Source organism: Sus scrofa, chromosome 7, assembly GCF_054392235.1.
Source record: "Sus scrofa isolate SSC_HxYL_T2T_F1_AM1 chromosome 7, Sscrofa_HxYL_maternal_Yorkshire_Landrace_v2.0, whole genome shotgun sequence".
NCBI lineage: Eukaryota > Metazoa > Chordata > Mammalia > Artiodactyla > Suidae > Sus > Sus scrofa.
The window spans coordinates 13,819,507-13,832,912 of NC_139389.1; positions in this window are offsets into that span (position 1 = coordinate 13,819,507).

Consider the following 13,406-nt stretch of genomic DNA (forward strand, 5'->3'; position numbering starts at 1 on the left):
GATTTTTAAGTTATTCACGCCTTCAATTTCTTCTGGGTTGCAGACTGCTTCCCTTTTGGTAAGTTATGTATTTAAGAAAAATGCCAGTTTTATCGAGGTATTCCATTTATTGGCATAAATCTGTTCATAGTATCTCCTGTTATCTTAGTATGTTTAGGATCTATAGGTAATTTTTCACTTTTATTCCTGGTTGTTGGTATTTTGTGCTTTTTATTCTTGATTAGTTCTGATAGGAGTTACCAATTTTTCAAAGGACCAAGTCTTAAAAATGTTTTCTATGGTATATTTGTTTTCTGTTTCCTTCATTTCTGCTCTCATCTATATCATTTCTTTCCTTCTACTTTCTTTGGATTTAATTTGCTCTTCTTTTCTCTAGGTTCTTGTTCGATCACTGCTTTAGGCTTTCTTCTTTACTAATATATGCACTTAAGGCTATAAATTTCCCTCTAACCATGCACTTTAGGTACATGTCAAAAGTTGTGATATATGTGCTGTATTTTCACTATTGTCTTAGTTCCAACAAGGAGCATAGATTCAGTGGCTTATAAATAACTAAAATTCATTTCTAACAGTTCTGGAGACTGAGAAGTCCAAGATCAAGGTGTCAGCATCGTTGGGTTGTGGTAAGGTCTCTCTTCTGGGTTGCGGACTGCTGACTTCTATTCTCACATGGTAGAAAAAAGATCAAATTAGCTCTCTGGCCTGTTTGAAGGGCATTAATCCCATTCATTAGGGCTCCATTCTCATAACCTGAGCACTTCCCAAAGGCACCACCTCCAATTACCATCACAGTGGAGATTAGACTTCAATATGATGAATTTTGGGGAGACATAAATATTCAATCTAAACAACTATCATTTAGTTCAAAATGTTTTTTGTTTTTGTTTTTTGTCTTTTTCTTGAGCCACTCCTGTGGCATATGGAGGTTCCCAGGCTAGGGGTCCAATCCGAGCTGTAGCCACCAGCCTATGCCAGAGCCACAGCAATGCGGGATCAGAGCCATGTCTGCAATCCACACCACAGCTCACAGCAACGCCAGATCCTTAACCCACTGAGGAAGGCCAGGGATCGAACCCACAACCTCATGGTTCCTAGTCGGATTCATTAACCACTGCGCCACGACGGGAACTCCTAGTTCAAAATGTTTTATATCTTTTGTTGTAACCTGTTCCTGACCCATAGGTTATTTATTTACCTTTTTTTTTAAAATGATGAGTTGAGAGAGAAGACAGCCACTACCTGAGGAGGCTATAGGAATGCATGTTCTCAGGCGAAGATTAGAGCAAAATGAAAAAGGAGGTTGAGAATTTGGGGAACAGTCAGAAGAATAAGGTTTCAGAAACCTGAGCAGGGTTGCAGAAGAGGTCCAGGAGCATACTGAGAGCCTTATGAGGTAAGAGGCTGGAATCACAGAAGAACCAGGAGGCTCCCACTTCTGACCAAAGGCATAGGGGTGAGATTGGAGTGGTGGACCCTGTTAAAACTGTAAACATCTGGTGGTGAGATGGGCTTGAATCAGTAGAGAACATGGAGCCTGGAATGCACCTGAAGCTTCATCTCTGCTACCTACTTAAACACTTAAGCACTTCCAGCTCTGAGGACACGCCACCTCTTCAGAGACAGAAGAAAATAGTCCCTGGAGTTAGGGGTGTTTTGACTGGGGGATAATCTAGTTATAATTTTATTAATTTCTAACTTAATTCTACTAAATGAGAGAAATCTGTATAATTTTAATTCTTTGAACTTGAAGAGACTTGGCAACATGTGACTCATTTTTTAGAAATATTTTATACATACCATAAAAGTTTGGGTATTTTGCAGGTATTGGACATAGTGTTCTTTTTATGCCAATTCATTTGTTTCCCAATTATATTGTTAAATTACAATTATATTGTTTATATCTAATTTGATTTATCTGATTATTTATCTGATTATTTTATCAGTTTCTGAGAGAATTATAATAAAATTTCCTCATATAGATTTGTTTGTCTTTCTCATTCTGTCAATTTTCATTTACATATTTTGAGGCCATGTTATAAAGTAAATAAATTGGATTATATCTCCCTGTTGAACTGGTCATTTTTTCAACTTATGAAATGTCCCTCTTTATCTCTAGAAATAGTTTTGCTTTAAAATCTGCTTTATCTGATATTAGTAGGGCTACCCTAGATTTATTTTAGTTAGTGTTGCATAGTATATCTTTTTTCATCATTATTTTTCAATCTTTCTATATCCTTGTAATTAAAGTGCATCTCTTTTTTTGATCATCATATTTTTTTTTCTTTTTAGGGCCACACCTATGGTGTATGGAAGCTCCCAGGTTAGGGGTTAAATGGGAGCCATAGCTGCCAGCCTATGCCACAGCCACAGCGATGCCAGATCCAAGTCACATCTGTGACGTACACCACAGCTTGTGGCAACACCAGATCCTTAATCCACTGAGGGAGGCCAGCAATCAAACCCGCATCCCCACGAATACTAGTTGGGCTTTTAACCCACTGAGCTACAATGGGAATTCCTGAGCATCATATTAATTGTTTTCTTTGACTTCAGACTGAAATCTTTGTACTTTAATTAGAATGTTTAATCCATTTACATTTAATATAATTACTGACAGATATGAATATGGGTGTTTTCTTGAATCTGTTGTGTGAGGCCTTTAAGAAACTGATGAAATAATCAGAACTAAGAAGTTCTCAGCCATTATTTCTCTCTCTCTTTTTAGGGCCTCATCTGCAGCATATGTAAGTTCCTGGGCCAGGGGTCAAATTGGAGCTGCAGCTGCTGGCCTATGCCAGCTACGCCACAGCCATAGCAATGCTAGATCCAAGCTGCAGCTTGCAGCCATCCAGATCCTTAACCCACTGAGCAAGGCCAGGGATAGAATCTGCATCCTCCTGGGATAATAGTTGGGTTCTTAACCTGCTGAGCCACAATGGGAACTCCCATTATTTCTTTAAATGTTGCTTCTGCATATTCCCTTTCTCCTCTCCTTCTAGAAATCTGACCATATGTACATTAGATTTATTGCATGTTGCATATGTTCCTTATACCCTTTTCTGTATTTTTCATCCTTGTTTTTCCTTGTATTTCAATTTGAGTATTTTATACTGGTCTATCTTCTAGTTCATGATTGCTCTCTTTTGTTGCTCTTTTGTAATTGTGTCCTTTTTTTTAGTTTATAATTTCTATTTTTTTAAATAAGTTTCATTCTTTTGGTGAAATTCTCCATATTTTAGTTAACTTCTTGAACATGTTAATTATATTTATTTTAAACTCCTCTGATACCGCTAATATCTGGTCACCTCTACATCTCTTTCTGTTGTCTTTTTTTTTTTTTTTTCTCTGTCTCTCCTGCTTTTGGGTCATTTATTACTGTTTCTTGGAATGCTAAATGTTGATTCAATTTCAGGCACTTTGGGTGAAAAGTTGAAGATCTGGATGTCATTATCTTCCTTCAGAGAATTTTTTTTCCAGCATACAGTTAGAATTAGAGCCAAGTACCTTTGTGCAAACAGGACTTGAGATGATTAAATGCTAACTTTCAGGCTTTGGGAAGGCTGGTCTATTTCTGGCTTTCCTTAGCCCTTGGGCAGTAGTTCTCAACTAGGGATGATTTTGGCTCCCCAGCAACATTTGGCAATATCTGGAGATATTTTTTATTGTTATAAGTTGAGAAGGAGCGCTGACTTCTAGTGAGTAGAAACTAATACACAGTACACATCCTAAAATGCACAAGGCAACCTCCCCCTCCCTTCCCCCTAACCCCTGGCCACAGAGACTATGAAGCCCAACAAATCAATAGGGCCAAGGTTAAAAAACCATGTCCTAGGGCATAGTCCTTAAGAATCTCAACTGAAAACTGGAGTATTAACCATGGCTCCTCCTCCTTGGCAGGCCTTGAACTGCAGTTTTTGTCCCCCCAGCACTGTAAGACTGCCAGTTCTTTGTCTACCTTTATGGCCTTGCAGTAGCTACTCTCTGCTTGGTGTTTCAGGCTTTCGTCCTGCACACAGTTTAGGCATCAGCACATGTTTTAAGTGGAAAAAAACACTATTGAATATTGGTGTTGCCTATCCAGGAGGTTGGTGCCTGAATGCCTGGCTGCTTTGGTTGGCTTCTGACACCCTAAAAATGCTGGGGGGTTTTGTTTATGATATTGGTGGTGGTTGTTATTCATGGTTTGCATTTTATGCAGCTTTTATATTTATTCTTGTTGGCATGATGATCAGGATCCAAGCTACTCTGTCATAATCAGAATTGTAAGTCTACCAGGCATACATGTAACTGAGTCAGTTTAACTTCATTTTGAAAGTCTTTCAGTTAACAAAATCTCCAATGATTATTTTGATCACTAGTTGTAGAAATAAAAACATGTTTAGGTTTTATTTTCTGTCCAGATATATGATATGTGAAAATATTTAAGGGATAATATACCTTCCAAATATTTGCTTACTGTAGAAAATTTAGAAAAAAATAGAAGAGGTAAAGAAGAAAACTTTAAAGTATATTTTTTCCATCGCCCTGAAACAGTCCTCAACAAAGTTTGGTGTAGTTTCTTTCAGCATTTCGTCTGTACATTCCTAACAATATTCTATTCAGGACTAACTCAAAGGTTTTTATTAACTTAGTTTGTTTTTGTGAACAATTTTTTTTTTTTTTTTTTTTGTCTTCGCTATTTCTTTGGGCCGCTCCCACGGCATATGGAGGTTCCCAGGCTAGGGGTCCAATCGGAGCTGTAGCCACCGGCCTACGCCAGAGCCACAGCAACCTGGGATCCGAGCCGCATCTGCAACCTACACCACAGCTCACGGCAACGCCGGATCGTTAACCCACTGAGCAAGGGCAGGGACCGAACCCGCAACCTCATGGTTCCTAGTCGGATTCGTTAACCACTGCACCACGACAGGAACTCCTGTGAACAATTTTTTTAACAATTTTATTGAAGTATAATTTATGTCCCATAATATTCACTTGCTTTAAGTGTGCAAGTCAATGACTTTTAGTAAATTTATAGTTGTATAACCATCACCACGATCCAATTTTAGAACATAACCATCGCACCAAAAAGAATGCCAATTTGCAAGAACTCCTTGTTCAAGTAGGGTGGCTTTTCTGTCTTGGTTTAGACTATAACTTTCACTTCTCTGGTGTTCTGCTGTTTCTCATGAACTCCTACAGAGGTGCTAAGGGAAGGAATAGAAGAGGGAAGTCTTTTGGAAGGGAAGGGCCAGGGACAGATCAGTGTCTGACACCCAGAGTGGCAGACTTGGGGATGCACAGGTCAAGTCTCCCTTTAAGAGAATGCTTTGTGGGGAGTGGAGGTGGCTGACAGCCCCCAGCTGTGCACGCTACCCCGGGTTCCTTCAGCCAAGGACTGACTGAGCCTGGGGATGTAGGACTTCTCTTAGGCAGCATTTGCTCAGGGATCCCCTGTACAGTTGCCAAAGCCTGAGGCTCTTCACACATAATGCTCCTTCCTTTTCTTTCTAATTCCACACATGTTAAAGCTTCCTTGTACTCTGAGGCTCTCTCTACCTTTTTTTCATTTCCTCTTCCCTTTTTCCTTCGCAGGAGACTTTCTCAATAAATTTCTTGCTCATTGTGTTGGGCCGCCAAAACAAATACCAGAGACTGAGGGGCTTAAACACGAGCAACTTATTTCCTCACTGTTCTGGAGGCTGGAAGTCCAAGGTCAAATGTTGGCAGGGTTGGTATCTCCTTGGCCTGTAGATGGTTGTTTTCTGTGTCTGGGTCTTAATCTCCTCTTTTTGTAAGTATTCAAGTCATACCAGATTAGGGTCCACCTTAATGACCCAATTTTACCTTAATTAACTCTTCAGATGAACCTTATCTCCAAATAAAATCACATTCTGAGGCACTGGTTAGACTTCAACGTGTAAATTTGAGGGGGACAAAATTCAGCCCATAACATTCAATTCTGTCTTGACCTCTGCTTGTTGGATGCCGAGTTAATCTAATTGTGAAGTGTTCAAAATGACCAGTGAGGGAGTTCCCATTGTGACTCTGTGGTAATGAACCCGACTAGCATTCATGAGGATGCGGGTTTGATCCCTGGCCCTGCTCAGCAAGTTAAGGATCCAGCATTGCCATGAGCTGTGGTGTAGGTCACAGACTCGGCTTGGATCCAGCATTGCTGTGGCTGTGGTGTAGGCCAGCACCTGTAGCTCCAATTTGACTCCTAGCCTGGAATCTTTCATGTGCCATGGGTGGGGTCCTAAAAAGCAAAAAAAAAAAAAAAAACAAAAAACAAAAACAAAAACTCAAATAAACAAACAAAAAAAAAAAACAGTGATTCTCCTGTGCCATCCTGACTCCATAAATCCAATTACAAAAGAATAATAAATATACAAAAACATGAAAAATATGTTCTAAATATGAAGTAAATCTCCAGTTTCTAATCCTTACTCTCAGAAATCTGTAAGAGTGATACTGTACCATGGAAAGCAGTAATCGACAAGAAAGAAACTTTTTTTTACTGGTGGCCCCTCTCTGCAGAGTAGATGATCCCTCACGTCGGTATTACTTCAAGTGTGGCTGACGTGAGGAAAACTGTGGACCCATCTCTTTGCACCTCACACTCAATTCCATCACCAGCTTGGGAACACTCTCCAGCCAATATGGCAGATGCAAAGTTTAAAAAGCTTCAGTTGGCAAGAGTGTGAGTGAAAAATAAATTCCAGCAGAGTTTTGGTGATTGTGTCATTTGTTGGCTGTCATCTGAAAATCATTGGCAGTGTTTTAGGGCATATTTGCTTTAACAAATAGCAAAGATGCTTTAATTGGTGCCCTTTATTTGTCATTTTTGTCATTCGTGTCTGTGGAAAATTCCAACATCTTCCATATTTCATCATTTCTGGGGGTTTGGCTGCATGCCAGACCAGCAACTGTTTCCATAGAGAGAAATCTCTTCTGCAGCTCAGCAAACATATTGTATTGCCTGGAAGATTGCTCTCCATTAATGCTACCTGGCAAATTTTAATACGATTTTATAGGTTAGGGCTATCCGCCTCCTAACTGTTTTCTCTATCACTCCATTTTTGAAAGGTTAGTCAACATTTAATGAGTGCTCATGTATGTCAAATTCCATATGAAACAGGACTGGGTTTGCTCAAGGGTGGTAAGAAACAGACACAGTCTTTGTACACAGTTATTATTTTTTTGGAAACCAGAATTTTAAAATTAACTTCACCAGGAAGACCTGCTTGCTTCTATTTTTTGTGTGTGTGTGTGTGGTAAAATATATACAACATAAAATTTGCCATTTTAATCATTAAAAATAAAAATTGGTCATACCCACCAATGCAGAAGTTCCTAGGCAGGGATCTAACCTGACCCACAGCAGTGACAAGGCCAAATCCTTAATAGCTAGGCCACCAGGGAACACCTAACCACTTTTAAGTGTACAGTTTTGTAGCTTAATTACATTGACAGTGTTGTGCAATCATCACTACCATCTATTCCAAAAACTTTTCATCACCCCAAGCAGAAACTCTGTAATCATTAACCAATAACTTCCCATTTCCCTCTCCTCAGTCCTAGGCAGACACCATTCTACTTTGTCTCTATGAATTTGCTTAGTCCAAATATTTCACGTAAGAAGAATCCTGCAGTATTTTATATCGGGCTTATTTCACTTAGCATAATTTGTTTATTTTCATTTTAATTGAAGTGTAGTTGATTTACAATGTTGTGTTTATTTCTACTATACAGCAAAATGATTCCATATACATATATATATACATTTTTTTAATATTCTTTACCATTATGGTTTAACTCAGGATATTGAATATACTTCCCTGTGCATTTAGCATAATGTCTTCAAGGTCCAGCCATTCATGATACATGTTGGATCATGTATCAGGAATTCATTTCTTTTTATGGCTGAATAACGCTCCATTGTATGTATATGTCATATTTTACTTATCCATTCATCCGTTGCTAGATATTTGGGTTGTATACATCTTTTGACTCTTGTGAATAATATAGTGACCTACACCACAGGTCATGGCAACACCGGATCCTTAACCCACTGAGCGAGGCCAGGGTTCGAACCTGTGTCCTCATGGATATTAGTCAGATTTGTTTCTGCTGAGCCACAATGGGAACTCTTTTTTTTCCTTTCTTGATAATGTCCTTTTATGCATAAATATTTTTAATTTTGATGAAGTCCAATTTATCTATTTTTCTCTTTTGTTACTTGTGTTTTTGATGTCAAATCTAAGGTAATGGTGATTCACTCCTATATTTTATTTGAAGAGTTTTATAGTTTGAGATATTTATGCCCTTCATGTACTTTGAGTTAATTTATATTATATTATATTATATTATATTATATTATATTATATTATATTATATTATATATATGTTATGAGGTAGGGGTTCAACTCTATTCTTTCACACATGGCCATCCAGTTGTTCCAGTATCATTAACTGGCCTTGGCATTCTTGTGGGAAGTTACTTGGTTATAGATACATGGGTTTATTTCCGGACTCTTGATTTTATGCCACTGGTGTGTTTCTATCCTTATGTTAGCACCACTTTGCTTTGAATACTGTAGCTTTGTAGTAAGTTTTGAAATCAAGAAATGTGAGTCCAGTGTGAGTCCCCCAACTTTGTTCTTTTTCAGTATCATTTTGGCTGTTTGAGAGCCTTTGCATTTCTATGTGAATTTGAGGAATGGCTTTTTGATTTCTGCAAAAGACGCCATTGGCATTGATAGGGATTTTGTGGGTTCTTTAGACTTGGGGAGTGTTGACATCATAACAGTATTAAATCCGCCAATCCATGAACACACCTTGTCTTTCCACTTCCTTTCGTAGTCTTTCACTTCTTTGAGCAATGTATTAGAGTTTTCAGAGCACAAATCTTACATCTTCTTGGTTAAATTTATTCCTAAGCATTTTATTCTTTGGGGTATTACTGTAAATGGAATTTTTAAAACTCAGTCTTTTTGACTGTACAGTCTGATGTTTTAGTAAATGTATGCTGCTGTGCAAGTCTCATCACAATCTAGTTTTAGAATACTCCACCACCCCAAAAAGTTCCCTTGTGTGTATTCGCCGTCAGCCCTTGCTTTCAACTCCTTATCCTGAGCAACCTCTCATCTGTTCTCTGTCTCTGTATTTTCTTTTCTGTTCTAGACTCATCACATAAGTGGATGTTTATGTTAGGGGACCACTGACTAAAACTGCCTACCTTGGTCAGGAACGATAATAGCCGCTAGAATGAGTTGTCTGACAACAAGGGACCCAGATAAGGAATGTGGTGCTGCCCTGAAAACTAAGTGGGAGGATGTGGGAGGGGCCAGTAGAAGGGAGGAGACAGCCAACCTCCCAGGATCCTTGGCGCTGGAATCCGCCTTGGTCGAGAGCCCTACATGTCACTGAGTCAGATCAAGTATGGACTGAGCAACACAACTGGCCAGAGATAACCTGGAAACTAACCCCATTCCTGTAAAACCTGAGGCTGGGAGCCATGTGGCAGAGCAGTTCTCCTGGGTTCCCTTACCTTGCTGCTCCCCACCTGGGCGTCCCTTCCCAATAAAGTCTCACCAGGCTCTTCCTTGTGTAAGACCTGATCCCACACTCAGGCCCTGGAAGGGGTCCCCCATCTGCCACATTTATATTGATATAAAACGCAATTATAAACAAAGTACCAGCTCCCTCTCTGTTTCCTCTCTCTTTCACCCAGGACACAAAACATCCATCTTAGGACTCAAAGACAACAGACATCCTGGCCTGTCCAAACAATCGCATGTCTTAGAGGATCAATGAGCTACCCACTGGTTCATCCTTATGTCAGAGGGAGAGGCTGAGAGCCAGGCTTACCAAAGCAGACCCTGAGTGAGTTAGTTCTTGAGAAAACACCAGCATGTGTTTTCCTTAAGTCCTCTAGGTATCTGAATATGTGCTGAGTTTCCACTGGACAAATTTACTGCAGACACTCAGGGCTGAGGACCGTCATGGGTTCTTTCATTTTACTGAAAACCCCAAATTACAGGCATTGTTCAGCCACTGTTTAGAACCCGTTAGAAACTTCTGTGTGTGGTTAGCTCATTAGAATAAAGTTACGCTGGGCTGAGGTTCAAAAGCTGCAATTGTGTGAAATGTGAAGTTGCATTATTGCAAAGTGAATGAAAACAAAATCGGGGCTGGGAGGAGGATGGAAGCCAATCACCAACTGCCAATATTGGATTCAAACATAGCTCCACGGTCCAAGCCTACACCCTCTGGATGATGGCCCAGGCATCGTAGTAACTACAAGGATTCCTACACTCCCCTTTCCCCTGGAGCCTTTGTTGGTCTTCCCTTTGAATTCTCAAGACACTGCATTTGTATTTTTGCCCAACAGTCCTCCCAAGGAGGGCCAATCCATCGCTAACACTGACTCAAAGTGCTTTCATTAGCTCAGATAAAAGGCTCAGTTACTTTAACCTACTTCTTCCTGCCAACTACAAAGGCGATGCAAGGCTCAGATGTTACCAGGAGTTGCTAAGCACTTTGCTATTCAAAAGAATAAGACCAGCCTTCTTAGAAGACATCAAAACCTCTTATCCTGAGGTTTATAAATTGTTCAAAGGGTGGGAGATGGGGTTGTATCTTTCATTGGGATGCAGGGCTGAGAACCTGAAAGTCTGACTTGTTTGAAATTGAGTAAATATTGAACCAGAACCTGAATTCATTTGAGTTATTGATGTATCCTTGTCAGCTCTCAAGGATACAACAAATGTTTACTGAGGACCTATGATGCGCCAGACACTGTTCTAGGTGCTGGAGATACAGCAGGGAAGAAAATGGATAAAAACACCTGTTTTTCTTTCATTCTGGTGGGAGAAGACACAAGATAAAATAAATAAATGGAAATAAGTGGTACCTGGCACTAAGAACTTCAGAGAAAACTGAAATAGGGGAAGGATACAGAGTTCATGGTTTTGGCTTTAAATAGAGCGGCCAGGGCAGGCTTCATTTACAACATGAAAAGTGAGTAGAGACTCAAAGAGTTAAGGGAGCATCTGGGGGAAGGAGCAGGTAGAAGATGTGGCACAGCAAAGGCCCTGATCTGAGAGTGAGCCTGCTATGGGCAATCTCCCAGAGCCAGGAAGGCTGGGGGGTGGGGGAGGGGCAGGCGAAGGGGGAGGGGCTAATGCAGCGGGCAGACCACGTGAGACCACATAGGCCTGTGATGCTGACTTTCATTTTTTCCCAGAGTGGGATGGGAGCCATTGGAAGCTTTTGAGCAGAGGAGGGATATGATTCGATTCAGGCCTTGAGGTTTTTTTGGTCTCTGCTGCTCTATTGAGTGCACTGGGTAAAATATTTAGCACCTGCTGGGCATATAATATGCATGAAGTTTGTGTTTTGTCATATTCCAAACACATGCAAGTTATCCATGAATTATTTCCCCACATAACTATGGCCCTGAAGTAGCCATAGTTAAACCTTTCACATATGGGCAGTTTGAGATCATTCAGCCATTCATTCATTTACCACATTTTTATTAATGGGTACTGCAATCTAATGTGCCAGGCATTGCCCCTTTTAAGCACAAGGACACAGTGGTAAGTGAATTAAGCTAGAAAAAGTCCATGCCTCCATGGGGCTTTCCTTTGTGTGATGGGAGAGCAGACAATGAGCAAATAATAAGTAAATAAACAAATACATAATGTCAGGTGGTGACAAGTGCTGCAAAGACAAAGTAGGGAAAAGGGCCCTGAGTGGCAGAAGTGAGGGGCTGCTTTAAATCAGATGGTCAGTTATGAACTTCCTTAGCTCAAAAATACTTGCGGAGTTCTCTCCATGGGCAAATACTGGGCTAGGATGGGATGTATTTTCCATTCGGTCCTTGCCCTCAAGGGACTTGGAATCTGTAGTAGGCAGAATTCCAATGGTGGCCTCTAAGATTCCTGCCCCTGGTGCACACACCCTATATAATCCCAAGACGTGTGACTATGATACAATAGCACTCCTTTGATTAGGTCACATTATGTGGCAGAGCTGAGTAGGAAAGGGAGCTGACTTGGGTGAGCCTGACTGAATCTTGTGAGCCTTGGAAGGGTGCCCACCCTGAAGAAAAGCTGGAAACAGGAGAGGAATTCAATGCCAGGAGGGGTTTTGAAGATGGAGGAGGGTGCGCAGGAAAAGGAACGGACAATGGCTTCTGGGAATTGAGAGTGACCTGAGGTCAACAGCCACCAAGAAGACACAGACCTCAGTTCCACAACTACAAGGAATTGAATTATGTCAACAACCTGAATGAGCTTCAAAGCAGATTCTAAGTCTGCAAATCAAGCCCAGCTGACCATAATTTCAGCATTGCAAGAGCCTGAGCTGAGATCTTGGCCATGTTATGCCTTGACTTCATACTCATGGAAGTGTGGTGTAGTAAATTAGTATTATTTTAAGTAGCTAAATTTGTGGTAATCTGTTATTCAGCAATAAAAACAAATATAGATTCTAATAAGATTTCCGGTTTCTGATCCAGCATATAAGAAGCTAGAAGGAAACACTCTACCCCAACAACAAATAAAAAGCTGAACAAACTTAAAAATCAACTCTCTGTTTTTTTTTCCCCTGGCTGTGGCCATGGCATGTGGAAGTTGCCAAGGCAGGGATCCAACCTGTTTCACAGCAGCAACCCGAGCCACAGCAGTGACAACACTGGATCCTTAACCCACTGAGCCACAAGAGAACTCTTAAAAACCAACTTTTTTTAAACCTGAAAGAAAAGTGAGGTCACAGAACAAGGTACTCCCCACCCCCCTACCCCACCCAAATTAAATAGATTGACAGGCAAATACAAAAAAATCACAACTTACTTGAGCAGAAACCTTTGCGGGAACCAGTACTGGCACACAGAACTTGAACCGTAATTGAGAAACTGCTGGAGACTCCATGTGAATAAGACTAAGAGATAAAAGCTCCAGAAGGATCCAGTCACTGGGAGGCCACCCACACTTCTTTGAGTTTTGCTCCTGGATCTCTACCATCTCCTCACTGTGAGTAGCAGAGAAAAAACCCACATCAGGCTTCCAGCAGGAGGGGAAAGGAACCATTTTGAAATACGCCTGAGCATTTTTCCTAACAAGATCTGCTCCCAGGAGAAACTATTTAACCAGAGATCATCTACTGGGGATTTATCAAAGCCTAACTGATTCTGGGGGAGGGAAATACTTAATGAGCTGGCTCCAGTCCTCCACGTGGGAGGGGAGACCTACTCAACTCGAGCTCATGCTAGCCCTCCTGCCTCATCTGAAGTGTAGAGGGCATTGAGTGAGAAGCATGTTTGAAGTTCACAGCCCAGGGGCACAGATTCACTAAAAGACTGAGACCTAATCATAGGACTATAGAAAAATGCTTCTGCTTCCCTCACCCCTGATCAACAC